Here is a 22,296-nt window from a genome sequence, read left to right as displayed (position 1 = left end):
GAGTGCAGTGGCGCGATCTCTGCTCACTGCAAGCTCCGCCTCCCGGGTTCACGCCATTCTCCTGCCTCAGCCTCCTGAGTAGCTGGGATTACAGGTGCCCGCCACCACGCCTGGCTATTTTTTTTTGTATTTTTAGTAGAGACGGGGTTTCACCGTGTTAGCCAGGATGGTCTTGATCTCCTGACCTGGTGATCCGCCCGCCTCGGCCTCCCAAAGTGCTGGGATTACAGGTGTGAGCCACTGCGCCTGGCCTCTTTTTTTTTTTTTAAGTATCCTTGGAAGAGGGCCAAGTGGGTGACTTGTGAGATCAAGTGCCAGATACGTTCAAAAACATGAATCTAAAAAACATTTTGCAGAGAGAAAGAAACAAGATGCAAAAGAATCCCAAGTCTATGATTTCATGTATAATTATTTGCAGGACAGGCAAAAATCTCGTCTATAGCCACAGAATGCATGTGAGTGGTTGCTTGGGGACAAGGGTTGAGAAAGGGGTTGACTGCAAAAGGAAAAGGGACCTTTTGGGGCTAGTGAAAATGTTGTAGCTCTTGATTGGGAGCAGTGATTATGTGAGTTTGTACATTTGTCAAAACTCAGCAAACCATACACTTAAAATGGATGATTTTTCCATGTGTAAATTATATACACATGTAAATTACACTTCAATAAAATTAATTTTATTTATTTATTTATTTATTTATTTATTTATTTATTTATTTGAGACAGAGTCTCTGTCGCCCAGGCTGGAGTGCAGTGACACGATCTCAGTTCACTGCAGCCTCTGCCTCCTGGGTTCAAGTAATTCTCCTGCCTCAGCCTTCCAAGTAGCTGGGATTACAGGCGTGTGCCACCACACCCAGCCAATTTTTGTATTTTTAGTAGAGACGGGGTTTCACCCTTTTGGCCAGGCCGGTCTTGAACTCCTGACCTCAAGTGATCCACCCACCTCAGCTTCCCAAAGTGCTGGGATTACAGGTGTGAGCCACCACGCCCGGCCCTAAAGTTAATTTTAAAACTAAAAAGGCGTTTATCAGGATGGGAAGCCTAGCTGGGGTCGCTTTTCACACCTTTTTCTTTCACATGCTGATCATGCACCTTATCTATTTATTTATTATTTTTATTTCTTTTAGAAACAGGGTCTTGCTCTGTGACCCAGGCTGGAGTGCAGGGGCAAGATCTTGGTTCACTGTAGCCTAGAACGGCCTCAAGTGATCTTCCCACCTCAACCTCTCAAGTAACTAGGACCACAAGTGTGTGCCACCACATACGGCTTATAAAGAAAAAAAATTTTTTAGCGAGAGTTTGTGGCACGGGGTTCCACTATGTTGCTCAGGCTGGTCTTGAACTCCTGACTTCAAACAGTCCTCCTGCCACCACTCCTGGTGATCATGCTCCTTCTTGAGACCCTCTCTCTTCTGGGACACCCCACTCTGTCTTGGGTTTCCTCCTACCTGCCTGGCTCCTTTGTTCTCCCCAAACTCTAAACTTTGGAGGGCCTCAGGGCTCCGTCCTTGGGTCCCATCTCTCTCCTACCTACACTCCCTTCCTAGGAGATCTCTGGCTTTGAAATTGTCTGCCCACTCCCACAATCCTACGTCCAGCCCAGACCTCTGACTTTGGACTTCAGTGAGATTAACCAGTCCCCTCCCCTGTGTCGCCCCTTGGAGGTCTAATAGGCGCCTCGACCTCACACCTGCAAAACCATCCTCCTGATGTCCAACCCTGCAAACTTGCCCCTCCCTGACACTTCCCCAGGCTTCTGGGTGCTTGTGCCAAAACCGTGGAGTCATCCACTCCTCTCTTCCTCTCACACCCCACAGTTGATCCATCAGTGAACCCTGTCGGATCAGCCTCCAAAAAAATCATCTCTGACTGTTACCTGCTCCACTACTTCCTCCCTGGTCCAAGCCACCATTGCTTCTCGCCAGGATTACGATTGCTTCTCTGACTGGTCTCTCTGCTTTTTACCCTGGCCTCCCTATAATCTGTGGTCAGCAAAGCAGCCAGAGGGATTCTGCCAAGTTATGCCTCTCCTCTGCTCAAACCCTTCCGGCAACTCCTGATCTCACTCAGAGGAAGTGGACCCTTCCTTTGGCCTATAAGGTCAATATGATTCTGCCTTTCATCTCTCTGATTTCATCCCCTAGTACCCTGGTAGGGTTTGGCAGTGTCCTCACCCAAATCTCGTTTTGAATTGTAGCTCCCACAATTCTCACATGTTGTGGGAGGGGCCCAGTGGGAGATAATTGAATCGTGGGGGTGATTTCCCCCATACTGTTCTCGTGGTGGTGAATAAGTCTCACAAGATCGATGATTTTATAAGGGGTTTTCCCTTTGGCTTGGTTCTCATTCTCTCTCTTGCCTGTTGCCATGTAAGATGTGCCGTTTACCTTCCGCCGTAATTGTGAGGCCTCCCCAGCCATGTAGAACTGTGAATCCACTAAATCGCTCTCTTTTTTTTTTTTTTAAATAAATTACCCAGCTCGAATATGTCTTTATCAGCGGCATGAAAACAGACTAATACATAACCTGTCCCTTCCCCTCCCCTACCCCTGGGCCACACTAGCCTCCCAGTGGTTATTTGAATGAGTCAACCAAGGTCCTGCACTTGCTGCTCCCTCTTCTGGGTCTCAGATTCTCCAGGTGTCCCCATGGCTGTGTCCTTGCATCCTTCAGGTCACTCATAGTTTGCTTTGCTAGAGAGGCTTCCCGACACCTATAGAAATCAGTGCCCTTGCCCTGCTCTGGGTGCTCATCATCACCGCGGCGAACCTTGATCACCCGACTGAGGTAGTGTTTATCAGTTCTCACTTGTTATGTGTTGAATTGTGTCCCCTCTACTCACTTAAAATTCACATGCTGAAATCCTAACCCCTAATACCTCAGAATGTGACCTTATCCGGAGACAGGGTCTTTACAGAAGTAATCATGTTAAAATGAGGTTGTGAAGGTGGGCACTAATCCAGTGTGACTGGTGTCCTAATAAAAAAGGGGAAATCTGGAGAGACACGCACACAGGGAGACACTGTGTGAACATGAAGATGGCCATCTATAAGCCAAGGAGAGAAGCCTGGAATAGCTCCGGTATGATTAGACTTTGTGTCCCCACTGAAATCTCATCTTGAATTGTAATCCCCATAATCCCCATAATCTCCTGATGTCAAGGGAGAGACCAGGTGGAGGTAATTAAGTCATGGGGGCAGTTTCTCCCACGCTGTTCTTGTTATAGTGAGTGAGTTCTCATGAGATCTGATGATTTTATAAGGGGTTCTTCTCCCTTCACTTCTCTTTCCTGTTGCCTTGTGAAGAAGGGGCCTTTCTTCCCCTTAGCCTTCCGCCATGATTGTAAGTTTCCTGAGGCCTCCCCGGCCATGCTGAACTGTGAGTCAATTAAACCTCTTTCCCTTACAAATTACCCAGTCTTGGGCAGTTCTTTATTGCTGTATGAAAATGGACTAATACAAGCTCCTTCTCTCACAGCCCTCAGAAAAAACCAACCCTACCAACACCTTGATTTTGAACTTTCAGCCTTCAAAACGGTGAGAAATTTGAGAACAAATTTCTGTTAAGTGACTCAGTTGTGATACCTGGTTATGACAGCCCTAGGACATTGACATAGCACTGTAAAAACAGAGAAACGAAGTAAAATGGCAGGTCTAAACCCAAACATATAAATGATTACATTAAATGTAAATGGTCTATATAGACTAATTAGAAGATGGAAATTGGTAGAGTGGATAAATAATACTACACTAACTACATGCTGTCTACAAGAAACTCACTTCAAATATAATGATATAAGTAAGTTTAACACAAAAGGATGGTAAAAGATACAACATGTCAACATTAATTGAAAAACAGCAAGAGTGGCTATATTAATATCAGATAACATAGACTTTAGAGCAAATAAATTACCAGGGATAGAGAGAGTCATTACATATGATAAGAGTCAATTCACCAAGAAAATATAGAAATCTTAAATGTGTATGCACCAAACAATGGGTCTACAAAATATATGAAGTAAAAACTGATAAAACTGAAAAGAGAAATAAACACATTCGCAATCATAGTTGAAGGCTTTAATACTCTTTCAACAATTGATAGAACAATTAGAAACCAGCAAAGTTATAGAACTCAACAAACACTATCAACCAACAGTATCTACTCAACATTTTGTATCAGCTCACCCAACCAAAGTAGAACACACATTCTTTTTCAAGAACCTGTGGGACATAAACCAAAATAGACCACATCCTTGGTCATATAACAAATCTCAAAAAATGTAAAAGAATTGGCATTGTAGAGTGTGATCTCTGACCACAATGGAATTAAAATAAAAATCAGTAATGGGAAAATTTCCAAATGCTTAAAAACTAAAGAGCACACTTCAAAATAATACATAGGTCAAAGAAGAAGTCTCACGGAAAATAAAAATACAACATATCCAAATTTATGGAACACAGCAAGTGCTGAGAATGAAATCTAAATCACTAAACACTTACATTAGGAAAAAGAAAAAGCTTCAAATTGATACTCTAAGCTCCCACCTTAAGTAATTAGAAAAAGAAGAGTAAAAGAAACCAAAAGCAGCCAGAAGGAAGAAAATAATAAAGATAAGAGCAGAAATCCAAGAAAATAAAAATAGAAAAGCAATAGGAAAATCAATGAAACAAAATCTGGTTCTTTGAAAAGATAAATACAATTGACAAATGCCTACAAGATCAACAAAGAAAAAGAGAAGACACAAATTACCAATCTAAGGAATAAAATGGGAACATCAAGGCAGACCATGCAGACATCAAAACAATAATAATGGAACACTAAAAACAACTTTACAAGCATAAATTTGACAACTTAGATAAAGTGGACTACTTTCTCAAAAAGTACAAACAGACAAAACTCACCCAATGTGAAATAGGTAATTTGAATAGCCATATAGCTATTAAAGAAATTGAACTAGTAATTTTATTTTTTTTCATGTTTTTCTCTATTTTATTTTTATTTTTTTATTTCCATAGGTTTTTGGGGGAACAGGTGGTGTTTGGTTACATAAAGAAGTTCTTTAGTGGTGGTTAGTGAGATTTCGGTGCACCCGTCACCTTAGCAGTATACATTGTACCCAATTTGTAGTCTTTTATCCCTCACCGCTCTCTCACCCTTTCCCTTAAGTCCCCAAAGTCCATTGTATCATTCTTATGCCTTTGTATCCTCATAGCTCAGCTCCCACTTATGAGTGAGAACATGTAAGTTTGGTTTTCCATTCCTGAGTTACTTCACTTAGAATAACGGTCTCCAATTCCATCCAGGTTGCTGTGAATGCCATTATTTCGTTCCTCTTTATGGCTGAATAGTATTCCATGGTATATATATATACCACAATTTCTTTATCCACTCATTGATTGACGGGCATTCAGGCTGGGTCCATGTTTTTGCAATTGTGAATTGTGCTGCTATAAACATGAGTATACAAGTATCTTTTCCTCAGGGAATTAAATCTAAGACCTAAAACCATAAAAATTCCAGAAGATAACATCAGCAAAACCTTTCTAGACATTGGCTTAGGCAAAGACTTCATGACCAAGAACCCAAAAGCAAATGCAACAAAAACAATGATATACAGGTGAGAATTAATTAAACTAAAAAATTTCTGCATAGAAAAAAACAATCAGCAGAGTAAACAGACAATCCACAGAGTGGGAGAAAATCTTCACAATCTATACATCCAACAAAGGACTGATATCCAGAATTTACAATAAAAAAATAAACAATCCCATCAAAAAATGGGCAGGAAAAAAACAAACAATCCCATCAGAAAATGGGTTAAGGACATGAATAGACAATTCTCAAAAGAAGATATACAAATGGCCAACAAAGAGGTGGAAAAATTCTCAACATCACTAATGATCAGGGAAATGTAAATCAAAACCACAATGTGATATCACCTTACTCCTGCAAGAATGACCATAATCAAAAAATAAAAAATAAAAATAGATGTTGGTAGAGATGTGGTGAAAAGGGAACACTTTTACACTGCTGGTGGGAATGTAAACTAGTACAACCACTATGGAAAACAGTGTGGAGATTCCTTAAAGAACTGAAAGTAGAATTACCTTTTGATCCAGCAATTCCGATACTGGGTATCTACCCAGAAGAATTAGTAATTTAAAAACTACTGAAAAGAAATCTCCTGGCCCAGATTGTTTCACTAGAGAGTCCTACCAAATGTTTAAAGAATTTACACCAATTCTACACAATTTTTCCAGAAAACAGAAGAGGAGAGGTCATTTCTCAATTTATTTTACCAAACTAGTATTACCCTGACATCAAAAGACGTGAAGCTTAGATTGATGGAACTCCAAGAACCGGACAAATTTACTAATATGGTGGGAGATTTTAACATGTCTCAATAATTGATAAATAAAGCAGGCAAAAAATTAGTAGCCAATAGGAGATCTCATGAACACAAATAAAGCTCCATCCAATCAATGTATAGGTGACCCTGCATGGGCCATTACACATTTTTCTCAAGCACATAAAACACACATGAAATCTGACTTATGTGGGTATTGGCAAAAGCAAGTCTCAACAAAATTGAAATAAAGTGTATCATCCAGACCACATCCTCTGACTCTAATGCAATTAACTTAGAACTCAGCAAGGATAATAAGAAAACCCTATTCATTTGGAAATTTTAAAAATCAGTCATTTAAACAACTCATTGGTCAAAGGAGACATTGCGATGGCAATTCTGAACTGAACAGTAGAAAGGTCACATATGAAAACTCACGGACTCGGCCGGGCGCAGTGGCTCAAGCCTGTAATCCCAGCACTTTGGGAGGCCGAGACGGGCGGATCACGAGGTCAGGAGATCGAGTCCATCCTGGCTAACACGGTGAAACCCCGTCTCTACTAAAAAATACAAAAAAAAAAAAACTAGCTGGGCGAGGTGGCGGGCGCCTGTAGTCCCAGCTACTCGGGAGGCTGAGGCAGGAGAATGGCGTAAACCCGGGAGGCGGAGCTTGCAGTGAGCTGAGATCGGGCCACTGCACTCCAGCCTGGGCGACAGAGCGAGACTCCGTCTCACAAAAAAAAAAAAGAAAAAAGAAAAAAAAGAGAAAGAAAAAAGAAAAGAAAACTCACGGACTCAACAAAAATGGTTCTTAGAAAGAAATGTGTCGTCTTGAATGTTTACGATAGGGACGAAGAACGGCAGAAAGTGAATGAACTAAGCGTCAAACTGGAGAATTTAGAAAAATAATGAAGTTAACTCCCTAAAAGGAAAGATCAATGTAAAAGTGAGAATTGGTGAAAAAATAGAACTGGGGATCTCAATGGGCTTGAATGTGTTCTAAGGCCAGGTTTGCCTATGCCTGTCCCATCGCTTATCCCCAGAGAGTTCAGGGAACCCTACAGCCAGGGCTACAACTAGGGGCACGGCCAGCTCTGAACCACGGGCAGAGCCTAGCCCCTGCAGGTCAAGGGTTGAGGTGACAGGATGCTCTGGGCGCTCCCTGGAGGAGGCGGGCATCTCCTGAGGCCTTTCTGGAGGCTGCTAATACAGTGGGGAAATCAAGCGTGCACTTTGGAAGCAGACCGACCCAGGCTGGCATCCCAGCTTCCCACGTAGGTGTTGCGTGACCTCAGGCAAAGTGTCTCAACATCTGGAATCTCCTTTTTTTCTTCATAAAGATGCCTGGTCTCACAACCGTTGAGACTTGAATGAGGTAATGTTATGTTCAAGTGCTCTGCTTTGGGCTGGCACACGGTTGGTGGCCCACAAACAGTAAGTTCCACTCCTTCCCCAGTGGGAGCAGCTCAGCTGTCTCAGCAGAGCCCTTTCCCCTGCTTGGGGATCCTGGTGGCTGGTGGGCATGGGGACAGGGAGGAGGGGTGGTACAAACCTCTACAGAGTGCATACATTTTAAGTGTAGAGCTCTGGGCCAGATGCCATGGCCAGGTCCTGGGTTAGCCTCCTCAGGGGATGCCATAGGGATGGATACAGAGCCAGGAGAACAGCCCCACAAAAGGCAGCCACCTAGGCCAGGCACCGTGGCTCACATCTGTAATCCCAGCAATTCGGGAGGCCTAGGCGGGCGGATCACTTGAAGTCAGGAGTTCGAGACCAGCCTGGCTAACACGGTGAAACCCCATATCTACTAAAAATACAAAAAATTAGCCAGGCGTCGTGGTGGGTGCCTGTAATTCCAGCTACTTGGGAGGCTGAGGCACAAGAATTGCTTGAACCTGGGACGTGGAGTTTGCAGTGAGCTGAGATCATGCCACTGCACTCCAGCTTGGGAGGCCTTGGGACTTGGTTGCTGACTAGAGCCAGAGACTCCATCTCAAAAAACAAAACAAAACAAAACAAAACAGAACAAAAACAGGGCAGCCCCTCAAGAAACCTGAATACGGAAGACCTTTCTGACATCCTGACCTGTCCCCACAAGGACAGCTGGAGGGGAAGTGCTCCTCCACATGGCTCCAGGGTTGCAGAGAGCCCTGGCTAGGGATTGGAAGCCAGTGTTGGTGACCTTGGGCAGGTTGCCACCCTTCTCTGCTCCTCACCATTCCTGTCTGTAAAAGGCAGGGGTTGGACCAAGTCATCCCCCAGGTCCCTTCTGGCTCTGGCCTTTGGGGATTCCCAGCCCCCTCCCAGCCTTGACTTTCAGAGAAGCTATGGGCTGGCCAGGGCTGCCCCTTGGCGAGTGTTTCCCTTGGCTCATGCAGAAGCTGTGCCCCAGGCTCCCTAGTCCGGACCAATAAGCCAGGCTCATAAACGCCTGGTGGGTCAGCCAGTCTCCTTCACATAAAAGTCATTTTCCAAACAGGATTGAGAAAGGCCAGCTCCGGACAGGCCATCTCAGGGGCACTGGGGCAGAGAGTGCCCGGCTGGCTGAGCCTTCCCGGGCCAGTTCCCTCTGTCATCTGCCTGTTGTTGGTGCCTCCCTTCCTCCCCCTTGCCCTCTGGAGATAAACCAGGGCACCAGTCCTGCCTCCTGTGTGGCCTTGGTCCTGTCACGTCTCCTTCCGGGCCTCAGTTTCCCTATCTGTTAAACAGGGAGGCCCATCCCTGGCTGGCCTCACTCCTGGACTGTGAAGAGGCCTAAGGGAGGCAGTGTGTGACAGTGCGTTGCCAGGAGTGAGCAGCGTGCTGGTAGGGAAGCAGCATGTGACAGTGCGTTGCCAGGAGTGAGCAGTGTGCTGGTGAAGAGTGGCTCTTGGCCCCTGGGTGACCCTCCCCATACCCCCCAGCCCGGACCTCTCGTCTCAGCTCTGGCCTCCCACCCTGGCCAAGAACCACATGCCCAGAGGGAGCTCTGTGCATATGGGCAGAAGAGGCCTTGTGACTTGGTTGCTGGCTGCATCTGCTGGTTGTGCTGCCTCCCCTATCAGACAAGGAATCAGAGCAGAGGGTTCCTGAGGACCAGAGCTGCGTCTCATCCATCAGACCAGGACCCCTGAGGACAGCAGCAGCTTCGTCTCCACCCTCAGAAAGAGGTAGGTCTTGAAGGCAGCAGTGGGTCCTTTCCACCTGCGGGAAGAGCGTCCTGAGGCCTCCTCCATCAAAAGACTCCAGGGCAGGGCTGTGTCTTCCCCATTAGATTAGAAGGTTCTCAAAAGAGAGAGGGGGCATTGCCTATCCCTTAACTCTTATATGACGGGAGCTGTGTTTCCCCTATCAGACTAGATGATCTGTGTGTTCAAGGGCTATGCCTCCCCATCAGATTGGAAGCTTCCAAGCGCAGGGGCTGTTCCTCCCTCATTAGCGAGGAGGCTCCTGAAGGACAGGCATTTTCTCTCCATGCTGTCTGGGGTCTCACTGAGCATGACCTGAGCCTCCTCTTCAGACTGTGGGCTGCACTGTCTCCCTTCAGAGCCAGCACCTGGGAGGCCTGTGCTGGGTGTCTGGGAGAAAGGAGGATGCACATGGACTGAGGGGAAGTGGGGTAGGAAGCGTGTATTAAGGCAGAAAGGTGGCTCAGAACCAGGTGTCCACCCTGCCAGGCTGTGCTGGCACCTCGTGCTCCCAGGGCAGAGGGCCAGGGGCAGGCTGGGTGATTCACGCCTAGGTTGGAGCTGGTTGCTTCTCAGACTCAGCCCAACCCTGGCTGGACTCACTATGGGTTACTTGGGGGGATCCTTGTGAGGACATGGAGGCTGGGGGCACTGGGATGCTGTAGAGGAGAAGGCAGGGGAGGGGCCTTAGGAGATGTAGACCTCACCTGGTCTCACTGAGTCAGAACTGGACAGGCCCCTGAGCATCAGCTGCCCAAGCCCCTCCTTGGAGAGGAGGCAGAAGGTTGCACAGCCGGTCTCCAGGGTCTTAGGACAGGGACCTAGGGATCCTGACTCCTGGCCCAGTACTCCTTCCAAGCTGGTGACACAGCTTGTGTTGTTAGAGAGGCCCCTGCCATATGAGTGGGGAAGAGAGAACCCCCACTTCCACCTAATTGTTAGCACTGAGTCCGGCTAACCCAGGTGACAGGGCAGGGGTCTTTCTGGGAGCCTTCCTAACCACCCCCATCCTTTTATCCGGCATCATTCCTCCTCCTTCCCTTTTATTACTCTCCTCTAGCTTTGCAAGCCCATTCCTCTGAAAGTCTTTTGTAAAGGGTCGCTTTACATAAGACTTTTCAAAACTGACCCCCCAGTAAAGACACAAGTAGATCCATGCAACCAGAGGTTGCAGCTGCACAGGCTGGCTGTGAGCAGATAATCTCCTTGGAGTTTCCTCCTTAATATCTGTGTGCGTGTGAACTGAGTTCCACTCCACAATACAGGGCTGCTGCGAGTGGTTGGACAGGTTGTTCACTGCATACAGAGGAGGAGTCGGGGCTGACTTCCCGTCCGAGCGCCTCTTGCCAAGCTTTGTGCCTGATGTGGGGCTCATCTATCCCAAAGAAGGGGCATGCTTTTTCTTACTTTGCACAAAGATGCCTTAAGGGCCAGCGGAGGCCCCGCCATGACACGGCCAGATTTGTCCTAACATTTTCAAATACTCTTTTTCTCTCAAATTGTTGGGTAAATTGATGCTGCTGCAGGGAGCTGGGCCATGTTTCTCAGGGGGCTTCGTGGATCTAGATCACGGCTTGAGAAGCTCAAATTGACCCCAGATCACAACCTCCTGCGTGGTGAATGAAAACGATGGGTTGGCTTTATCTGTAAATTAAAATTTGGGCTTTTAAATATCTTGTAGCAGGCCAGGCATGGTGGCTCATGCCTGTAATCACAGCACTTTGGGAGGCTGAAGTAGGTAATTAACTTGAGCTCATGAGTTCAAGACCAGCCTGGACAACATAGAGAAATCCTGTCTCTACTAAAAATACAAAAATTAGCCAGGTGTGGTGGTGCATGCCTGTAGTCCTAGCTACTTGGGAAGCTGAGGTTGGGAGGATGGCTTGAGCCTGGGAGGTGGAGGTTGCAATGAGCTGAGATCGTGCCACTGTACTCCAGCATGGGCAATAGAGCCAGACCTTGTCTCATAAATAAAATAAAATAAAAATCTTGTAGTGAATGTTGTTTCTGGAATGCTTTTGACTCTAATCCTATCAGCTGTACATGTGGTTACTTAATGAAACCTTTTCTGGTTTCTATCCTGGTTTGGGCGTGTTTTCACTATATGGAAAAAAATGTTTAATTGCTTATAGAAGTTCCCATACATAAAGTACATACATTTTAAGTATATGGCTCAATATATGTTTACATATAATTACAGCAGTGTAATCACCACTCCGATCAAGATACAGAACATTTCCAACACCCCAGAAGCCTTCTTCATGCCTGCTGCTAGTCAATGCTGCCTCCTCTAAATGTAATTACTTTTCTGACCTCCATCACCATAGGTTAGTTTTGCCTGTTCTTGAACTTCATATAAATGGAAACACGCAGTATTTAGTCTTTTGTATCTGGATTCTCTTGCACATCAATATGTCTGTGAGGTTTATTCCAGTTGTTGCATGGAACTGTAGTATGTTCTTTTTCATTGTTGTATAGTATTTCATTCAATGAAGGTACTATAATGAATGTATCCCTCTTTCTATTGATGGACATTTGGGTTATTTCCAATTTGTGGTTATTGAAAGTAAAGTTGCTATGAATGTCCTTATACATATCTTTTGGTGGGAAATGATCTCATTCTTCTACGGTGTCGAGGAGTGGAATTGCTGGATAATAGGTGTGTTAGTCCGTTTTCACATTGCTATAAAGAACTACTTGAGACTGGGTAATTTATAAAGGAAAGAGGTTTAATTGACTCACAGCTCTGCATGGCTGTGGAGGCCTCAAGAAACTTGTAATCATGGTGGAAGAGGAAGTAAGCACCTTCTTCACAAGTCAGCAGGAAAGAGACAGAGAGAGTACAGGGGAAACTGCCACTTTTAAACCATCAGATCTTGTGAGAACTCCTTCACTATCATGAGAAGACTATGGGAGAAACTACCCCCATGCTCCAATCACCTCCCACCAGATTCTTCCCTTGACACATGGGGATCATGATTTGATATGAGATTTGGGCGGGGACACCTATCACAGGGAAAATATGTGTTGTGCTCCAACTCTAACAGATACTGCCAACAGTTTTCCAATGTGATCCTACCAATTTCCTTTCTCACAGGGAGTGTCTGAGAGTTCTGTTTTTTCCACATCCACATTGCCAACACTTGGTATTGTGAGACTTTTTAACTTTGGCCATCCTGGTGGTAGTGTGGTAGAGTCTCCTTTTTGTTTTCCTTTGCATTTCCCTGGTGACTAAAGAAGTCAAGCATCTTTTCCTATGTTTATTGGCCTCTTGGTTTCTTTTACTGTTTTTTTTTTTTTTTTTTTTTTTGAGACAGAGTCTCACTCTGTCGCCCAGGCTGGAGTGCAGTGGCGCAATCTTGACTCACTGCAACCTCCACCTCCTAGGTACAAGCCATTCTCCTAGCTCAGCCTCCTGAGTAGCTGGGACTATAGGTGTACACCACCACATCTGGCTAATTTTTGTATTTTTAGTAGAGACGGGGTTTTGCCATGTTGGCCAGGCTAGTCTCGAGCTCCTGACTTCAGGTGATCCACCCACCTTGGCCTCCCAAAGTGCTGAGATTACAGATGTGAACCACCATGCGTGGCGAATTTTTTTTGCTCATTAAAAATTCAGGAGGTTTGCCTTTTTCATATTTATTTGTAGCTGTTCTTATAAATTCTGGAGGTGAGCTCTTTGTCAGATATAAGGATTGTGAGTTACTTCCTCTATTAGCAAATTTAACTTGCTTATTCATCAGCTCATTCCAAGAGCACCAATAATGAATGGGCCAGGCCCTGTGCTGGGTGCTGGGTTATCAGAAAGAGTATGATGTGGCCCTCGTTCTTGAAGACAGCTCGACCGTGGTGGAGGAGATAGGCATTTAGAATGAGCAAGAAATAAAGGTGGCTATTAAGGGGTCAACTCCCCTCACCAAAGTAACTTTCGATTTACTTACAAAAGTTTTCTTAAGATTTCTTCAGAACCCAGGTAAAGTGAAAAGCAAGGGTTTCCCTATGCTTATTTTCTGGGCTGGGTTTTTAAATCCCTTGTAGTGAGTGCTGCTTTTAGAAGATTCCTTGACTCCATCAGCTGAATGCGTGCTCATCTGCTGATCCCTCCCTTGGTTTCCACCCTGTTTTGGGGAATGTCAGGCTGGACTCACCAGGATGTGGTCAAATTCTTGGCCCTGGAATCCAGTTCCTGGTGCTCAGTGCGGGTAAGTCAGATCCAGCCAGGAGGGCAGATGCTTTGGTGGGGAGTGGGGGTGGGACCAGGCTGGTGAATGCTCTGGAAAGCTGGGTCCAGTTTAGAAATCTTCACCTCTCCTGGGAAAACTTGCCGTGTCAGGCACAGCCAGACTTCCCCTCCCACTCCTCAGGCTGGCAGCCCTGATGGGGACTCAAGGGGGGCTGTGAGTGGCATGGGGACAGAGGCCAACACATTGGAGTGAAGGGGCCACACTGAGGCCACAGGGGGTGGGCATGCATGAAAGCCGGGCCCAGGACATGAAAGAAGCCCACGGCCAATCAGTGCGTGAATGATGGGGGGCACCTTGGCAGGCTCGGGGGCATCGTGTCCTAGAGTCTGAGAACAGGCACAAAACGGCAGTGCACAGGGCACTGGGCGGGGCACAAGCCCTGCATTCTAGCCTGGGCCCTGTTCCTAGCTCACCTGGTACCACCCAGCTTCCTTCTCAGTTCTCTGCTCTAGTGGTCCATGTGTCATTAAGGGCCCAACAGCTCTGACATTGTCTGTAGCTTATCTAGGAAGGAGGTACTGTGAACACCTGGGAGCAGGTAGGGGGTGGGGCTGGCCCAGAGTGACAACAGGGAAACAAGGGGTGTGCTGGACACAGAGGCCTGACACCCAGTCCCTTCTTCACCCTGCTGCTCCACTGTCACCTCCCAGGAAGGCTCCCGACCACAGCTGGACCTAGAGCCCATGGTCCTGGGGGGGCCCTCTATGTTCATCATCTGAGACACCAAAATAGATGCCCCTTTATCAACTAAGATGGACCCCAAGGTTAAGGAAATAAAAGTTACCTACAGGCAGAAGGTTCAAGGCCTGGTTGGCATGGCAACTCCCTAAATTCCTACCACTGCAAGAATAACCACACCTGGCCGGGCGTGATGGCTCATGCCTGTAATCCTAGCACTTTGTGAGACTAAGGCGGGCGGATCACTTGCAGTCAGGAGTTCGAGACAAGCCCATCTTTACCGAAAATACAAAAATTAGCTGGGTGGTGGTGGTGCACGCCTGTCATCCCAGCTGCTCAGGAGGCTGAGGCAGGAGAATTGCTTGAACCTGGGAGGTGGAGTTTGCAGTGAGCCAAGATTGCGCCACTGCACTCCAGCCTGGGTAACAGAGTGAGTGAGACTCCATCTCAAAAATAACCACACCCTTGCTAAACTCCCAATAATAAGAGCTGTCAGGCAAATCGTCTCATCCTTCCTGACTTGGATTTACAACCCAGACCACTATAGCTCTGACCAGAGGGAGGAACTGCCTTACAAACATTTTCTTCTTCTTCTCCTTCTTCTTCTTCTTCTTCTTCTTCTTCTTCTTCTTCTTCTTCTTCTTCTTCTTCTTCTTCTTCTTCTTCTTCTTCTTCTTCTTCTTCTTCTTCTTCTCTTCCTCTTCCTCTTCCTCTTCCTCTTCCTCCTCTTCTGCTTCTTTGTTGTCGTCATCGTCTTCGTCTTCATCTTCTTCTTCTTTGTCGTCATCGTCGTCTTCATCTTCATCTTCTTCTTTCTTCGTCTTCGTTCGTCTTCTTCTTCTTCCTCTTCTTTTTCTTCTTCCTCTTCTCCTCCTCCTTCGTCTTCCTCTTCTTCTTCTTCCTTTTTTTTTTTTTTTTTTTTGAGACAGGGTCTCACTCTGTTGCCCAAGCTGCTGTTCAGTGGCATGAACACGGCTCACTGCATCCTCGACCTTCCAGGCTCATATGATCCTTACACCTCAGCCTCCCAAGTAGCTGGGATTATAAGCATGCACCACCTTGCCTGGGTAATTTTCTTTTATTTTTTGTAGAGATGGGGTTTCGCCATGTTGCTCAGGCTGGTCTCAAACTCCAAGCAATCCACCCGCCTTGGTCTCCCAAAGTGCTGGGATTAGAGGCATGAGCCATTGCACCTAGCCTCAAACATCCTCTTCTGATACGCAACTGCAGTCCTTAAGCCATTTCAGCAGCTTATAGAGTCTGCAAACAAAATGTCTTTGTGTCCTACACCTTTTGCTGTAAAGAACCAAATTCCACCTCATTTTAGTACTAGAACCCTAGCCCAAAGTGAACGTGGGGTGTGCTTGTGTGCATACGCTCCCCTCCCTTCATAAATATAGATAGCCTTTTCCCCAAACCTGCTGAATATGTATGACTCTATTGTGTGATACGGGCTCCGAGAGGCACAAAACCCAACCTGCCCTTTTCCTCTCCCGAGAGAGAGCACCTCCGGAGCACGCCAGAGACCGTCTCTTCCTGGTGTGCAAATTCATACCACCGGTAAAGCTCCTTTCTGCTATTTAGCCATCTTGGTGGTTTTTTGGGCATCATGCTTGTCTGGGAAGAGCTGTCTTGTAATCTCTGCGTCTGCATCAGACTCTGCCAGACGCTGCCAGCCCCAGATTGGGAGTTCTGAGAGGACATGAGGCTGCATCCCACGCCAGGAGCAGCATGCCAGGTTGGGGACATGTGAGGGTGTGTGGTGCAGCCCTGAGCAGCCTCAGGCAGACTCCCTGCATTCTTGTTCCCAACCCCCTCCCTCCATGGGTCAGGAGGCTGGGGCAAGAGGCCAGGCAGATCACAGCGTCCATGCCTAGATGCTCCCTGACCCCCGGGAGCCAGAAGTGCCGTCTCCTGAAGGCTCTGGAAACCTGGGATCAGCCTACGAGGCACCAGGGCCACCTTGGAGGGTAGAAATGAGGACCCCAGGCCCCAGAGGACATGCAGGCAAGGTGAAGTTCAGGAGAGGTTGGAGCCTAAGGACCCTCAGAGGCCATCACGCTACCCCCTCCACCCAAATGATGCAGACAGGAAAACCACCGCCTAGACTGGACCACCATGGCCCAAGAGGATCTCTGACTTGTCTTGCCCCCAGCCAGGAAGGGTCCCCCTCTTCCCGGCCTGCTGTATCCCAGGACACAGGACATATACGTGGAGGAGGAAGGGCTGCAGGGCGAGGCGGCCCACACTTTGGCTCAGGACAGGGATGGGACCAGGACACACAGGAAAATAGTCTGGGGTCCTGGTAATGGCAGGAGCATGAGCTCAGGGTCGGGCGACTGGCCTGGATGACCTGTGGGACTCTCTTCCTCTCTTAGCCACGCTTTGCTCACCTGTCCCTTCCTTGTGGGATGCAAGAGGCCACGGCGAGCGAAGGTGTGTGCCAAGAGCTGCCACTCAATGTGAGTCAGCGTGCTGGCCCTCCCTCCCTTTCTCCAGGGGGCCCAGGTCTTTGGGGGGAGCCTGAGGACACGCTTCGCTGATGTCACTGTGGGGGGTGTACAAATGGCCACCCTGCTGCTTGTCGGTTCTACACGGGTGTCCAGGCTGGAGAGCAGGGTGTGGGGAGATGGAGATGCCACTGACAGGGGCCTGGTTCCTAGAAGAGAGGGCGAGTTTGGGTGGTCCCAGAGGCGCCTTCCCAGAAAAGAGAGTGGGAGGCAGGAGGTGGGCATGGAGAATGCGGAGGGGGCGTTGACAGTTTCTAGAGTGTTGGCCACCGCCCGTCTGATAAGACCTGGAGCGTCATTACCAAAGACTTAATGAGATTCGCTTTGTTTTCTTAGGAGCCAGGCAAGGTACCAGGGGAACCGGCTTCCAGCCCCAGGCTCTGCAGCTGGCTGCTGTGTGACCCAGAGCCAGGCACCACCCCTCTCTGGGCCTCAGTCTCCTTATCCATGACCCTCTTGCCTGCACCCTAACATTCGGTGTTATTGACTGAGTTACCTGATGGCTCCCCACCTCAGTTTCTTCATCTGCACATGAGGGATAAGTACAACCATCCACCTGGGAGGTGTCAAGGGGGCGTGGCCCCAGCGCCCAGCCCACGCACAAGTTCAGTGATCATTACTTGTCTCCCCCAGCCCTGCCTGAGTGCCGGGAACAGCAGGCTTGGGAAAGGGGAGCCCCCAGGGAAGCGGAAAGTGGAGAGGGAGCACATGGGCTCTGGGGCCCCAGGGTTCCTGGGCTCTGTTCTGCCTGCCTGGGAGCTGTCTCTTGCTCTCCCTCGCAGGGTCTCTGTCTTTCTTTGTTCTGTTCCTCCCTCTGTCCTTCAGTTTGTCCCTCTCCATCTCAGTCTCTGGTTCTCTCAGTCTCTCTTTGCACCTCACTGTCTCTGCCTTTCTCTTCATCTCTCTTCCTTCGCCGGGTTCTCTCTCTCTCTCTTTTGTCCCTGTTTTGGGCTTTCTCTGTCTCTGTCTCTCTATTTTCAGTCTGCTTCTTTCTGTTTCCGTTCATTTCTCTGTATGTCTTTGTCCCCTGCACTCCCGTTCTCCTCCCATGCTGTCCTCTCCAGGGGCCCCTCTGGCTTCACTGAGCCACAGGCCCAGACTGGGGTGCGAAGAAGCAGGAACTCTCCTGTCAGATGACGCTGAGTGCCCCAGTCAGGGCAATGGGGGCCAGACTAAGAGCTCTGCTGAGCAGCAGCTGAATCCTTTTCCCAGGGAACGTGGGGGCTACTGGCCAGCTGTGGGATGGGCGGCTGAGAGCTCTCATACCACTGCAAATCTAGATGTTTTTCACTGACATCAGCTTCCTGGTCCCCTGAGCCAAAGGCCTAGCAGGTCCCTTTCCGTGTCCTTTTGGAATGTGCAGTCCTACTTACCAGAGTGACAAGGGGAATAGAGTTGAAACAGGTAATTTCCCAGCCCAGGAGCCTGTGGGGGCTGCTTAGAGAACAGCACATTCCCTGGGAGCCAGAGCCATCTGGGAGGGCTTCCTGGAGGAGGTAGATCACGAGGGATCAGGATGGGGACTAATATGTACTGAGTGCCTGGTGGTGCTTTATAAATATCAGCAGATTAGGAGATAAGCACAGCCACCTCCCTGGGAGGTGTCAAGGGGCATGTATTGTAAAGGCCCAGAGTGGTGAAGCGTCTACCATGGTCACCCAGATGGTGAGTGGTAGCCTTGGGTGGGGCCTGCCACTGTCCCCATGCTCTGTCCACTACTGGTGTGGCTTGCCCCACTTGTAACCATTGTTTCTTCCCCTCCACCCCCGGTGCCACTTCCTCTCTCCCTGGTTGTAGGGGAAAGAACATGGGCTGTGTGGCCTTGGGCCAATTGCTTGCCCTCTCTGGGCCTTCTTATTAGTGACAAACAGACTGGTGACTTTCTGAGAGGATCTATGCAACCTCAGGCTGCTGCACCAGGGTTACAGGGCCTTCTGGAGAGGAGGAGATGAGCAGGTAGGGCTTTGACACCTGCCTGCTTTGTCCTGAGTGTCTACTATATCATCTGCGTTAAATGCAAAGCCCCTGGGACTTGTGAGTTATCTCTAGCTTTCTCCTGTCCTGACTTTCTGGGAGTGTGTGTACCCCCATTCCCTCACCCCAGCCATCAGGGCCCTTTCTCAGATGGGCCTCTTTCCTAGCTCTGGGCTAGACCCCAACCCGGGCCCTTTCCAAGGCCGGCAGGAACTGGAAGTTCTGCACTCGTGCCCTGGGAGGCTCCAGGCTCTAAGGGGTGATGGAGTTGGGTGGCCAGTGCTCAGAGGACCTTAATGGTGTGGGGACAGCTGGAAACTGGGGGTCTCTTGAACCCTGTTGCCACCAGGCCTCTGTCCAGGAGGGCTGCTGGGGGCCAAGGGACCACACACCAGACAATGACATCTTTGGCAGGGCTGAAGCTGGGGGTGTGTGACACAATGGGAGGGGCTGGGGCTGGCAGTCCCTGCAGCCTGTAAGCACCAGCAACCCATGAAGGGACACAGGCACCCTCTGGCCTCATCCTCCTCGGAGCCAGTTGGATGTAGCAACTAAAATACAAGCTCCGAAGTTCCATGGACTGGGGTTGCTTCTCTGCTTCCATCCTAATTAGCAAGAGACCTTGGCCACATTGCTTAAACTCTGACACTAGATTTTCCCCCTCTGCAAAGCAGGGACAATAGCAGTGCTCCCCTCCCAGGTCTGATGCAAGGATTAAGGATGATGTCTGCAAAGTGCTTAGTCAGAGCTGGCATACCATAAGTGCTCAATAAATGCTGGCTCCCATTATTAGTATCCCTTCCCTCCCTTTATCATGGTGGAATAACCAACTCCCTGCTAACAATATGTTCACATTTCCACACTCCCCATCAACCACGCTCACCTATAAAGCAGACTGCGACCAGCTCCTCTTCATCTGTTCATTACCTGGCCCATGCTAGGGGCCCAAGAAATGTCTGCTGAATAAACGAGTGATTTTGGGAAAGATGCTGGGCCCTTCTGTCGCATGAAGGTCTTGTGAGACAGTGTCTCGCCAGCAACCTGGATCGTGAGAACCACAGCAGATGGGCCGGATCTAGATGGAGAGTCTCCATTAGGCAGAGCTGCCCCTGTGAAAGAAAAAGAAGAGTTTTTCGAGAAAGCGTGGCAAGGGGCCCAAGAATTCAAGTTTGTAACTCTGGTTTTCTGTCTTTTACCTCGGTTTGCCTCTCCCTGGCTGTGTGGTTTATGGCAAGTCACTCTCTGCCTCTGTCTCCACATGTTCAAGGAGGCAGCCGGTCCAAGGGGCCTTCACCGAAGGGGCTGCCGATATGTGAGTCCTGCACTGGGGATACCCTACAGAGGTGTTGTCCCCCACCCCCTTTCCAGGTATGAGCGTCCCCCAGCTCTTAGTGAATCCGTAGAAGGTGCTGGACCTGTGCTGATTCTCACGGTGGGACCTCAACTCTAGCCCCAGGTTGGCTGACTTTTAGATGACTTTGGGTCGCTGCTCTGTCAGCTGCAAGGAAGAGCCAATATCCGGGAGGGAAACCACACGTTCCCTGGCACTATTCAAACAAAGGTTTGGTTAAAACAAAGAATTCTCATGGAGAAGAGTCTGAAGGACCCAAAACACATATTTCTTTCTTTTTTTTTTTTGAGACGGAGTCTCGCTCTGTTGCCCAGGATGGAGTGCAGTGGCACCATCTCGGCTCACTGCAAGCTCTATCTCCCCAGTTCATGCCATTCTCCTGCCTCAGCCTCCCGAGTAGCTGGGACTACAGGTGCCCGCCACCACACCTGGCTAATTTTTTGTATTTTTAGTAGAGACGGGGTTTCACCATGTTAGCCAGGATAGTCTCGATCTCCGGACCTCGTGATCCGCCCACCTCGGCCTCCCAAAGTGCTCACAGGCGTGAGCCGCCGTGCCCGGCCCAAAACTCATATTTCTATAGACATCCCATCCCAAAATAAACCCATGGATCAAGCCAGACCCGAATATAAGGATACTGTGAACCAGATGGTTCAATATTCCACACTTTCCCCATCCATTAAACCCCACCCAAGGTGGGAAGGGATGGATTTCTCTCAGTTCTCAGGGCCTAGAAGAGCAGGGCTTTTCCCCCTCAACTGGTTGAGTTTTACTTTGTGAACACCATGATTCCTAAAACCAGTTATATTTTCTTTTTCTCCTGGGCCACCAGGGAACTCACGGTGAAATCTACCAACCGGACAGGATGTCCAGACCTGTCTTTTTCTTTCTTTCCTCATTATTTGACTTAATTTCCTCACTTGAAAAACAAAAAACAAAAAACAAAAAAACTCACCTTATTCAGGGTATACTTTATGGGCAGTCTTAATTTTTTTTTTATTAGGATGTGGGATGTAAATCTATAAAAGAAGTGGAAATGCTGAGTCTTCCTGTGGAGTGGGTGCTGGAGGGGAAAAGGTGGAGTTAGGGGAGGGAAGGGGAGGGCAGGAAGGTTGGTGATGGGCAGAGATTCACGAAGACTCCCAGATCAGGGAGCAATCCCCCAGTGGGGGCAGCAGGAATGCCCAGAGGAATTTTGATCGGGACAAAGGTTGGGCACTGAGTGAAAAGAGGTCCCTCAGAGGCTGGTCTCAGGGGCCTTGAATGCCACACAAAGTGTCTATGTCTTGAGCATCAAGCATATGCCAGGCACCTTTTACATATGTTATTTCTTACTTCTAAATTATTCCAGATTTTAAGCCAGGCGCAGTGGCTCACACCTGTAATCTCAGCACTTTGGGAGGCTGAGGCAGGCGGATCACCTGAGGTCAGGAGTTCCAGACCAGCCTGGCTAACACAGCGAAACCCTGTCTCTACTAAAAATACAAAAATTACCTGGGCGTGGTGGCACATGCTTGTCATCCTAGCTACATGGAAGGCTGAGGCAGGAGGATTGCTTGAATCTGAGTGGCAGAAGTTGCAGTGAGGTGAGATTGTGCCACTGTACTCCAGCCTGGACTACAAAGTGAGACTCCATCTCAAAATAATAAATAAATAAATAAATTAAGTAATTAATTCAAATTTTACCATTTAGGAGACTGAGCCTTGGAGACGTTAAATCACTTGCCCAGAGCCCTGAAATTGGAGAAACAGCTGGGCCCAGATTGGAACCCTAGATGGTAGGGCCCCTTAGTCCTTCTCTATCTTGGGGGGATCCAGGGAAGGCTTTTCAGCAGGGGAATGATGCAATCGGATACACGTGTCAGAGGGAACATGACTGCTTGCGGCAAGGAATGCAGTAAGCCTGGGGCCAGGGAGACCAGGAGCTGCTGAGGTCTCAGCTGAGAGATGGTGGCTGGAACCAGGATGGTGATGGTGGAGGTGAGGATGGGGGCAAAGAGGAAGGGAAGGGTCAAGAGATGTTTGG

The 22,296-nt window shown here is 48.4% G+C and overlaps 2 protein-coding genes and 1 pseudogene across 2 annotated transcripts in view; 1 reads left to right on the top strand and 2 right to left on the bottom strand.

Moving 5' to 3' along the window:
* The window catches only part of SDHB (succinate dehydrogenase complex iron sulfur subunit B), a 689,037-nt gene that overhangs the window by 156,635 nt on the left and 510,106 nt on the right, over window positions 1–22,296 (bottom strand). The window lies entirely within an intron of this gene.
* Window positions 1–22,296, bottom strand: part of PADI2 (peptidyl arginine deiminase 2) — a 579,517-nt gene that overhangs the window by 108,376 nt on the left and 448,845 nt on the right. The window lies entirely within an intron of this gene.
* LOC126963167 (uncharacterized) lies at window positions 13,644–18,199 on the top strand (annotated as a pseudogene).

The sequence above is a fragment of the Macaca thibetana genome, chromosome 1 (genome assembly GCF_024542745.1).
Source record: "Macaca thibetana thibetana isolate TM-01 chromosome 1, ASM2454274v1, whole genome shotgun sequence".
Classification (NCBI taxonomy): Eukaryota; Metazoa; Chordata; class Mammalia; order Primates; family Cercopithecidae; genus Macaca; species Macaca thibetana.
The sequence above is the reverse complement of the archived record's forward strand: the minus strand, read 5'-3'. Positions and strand labels throughout refer to the sequence as shown.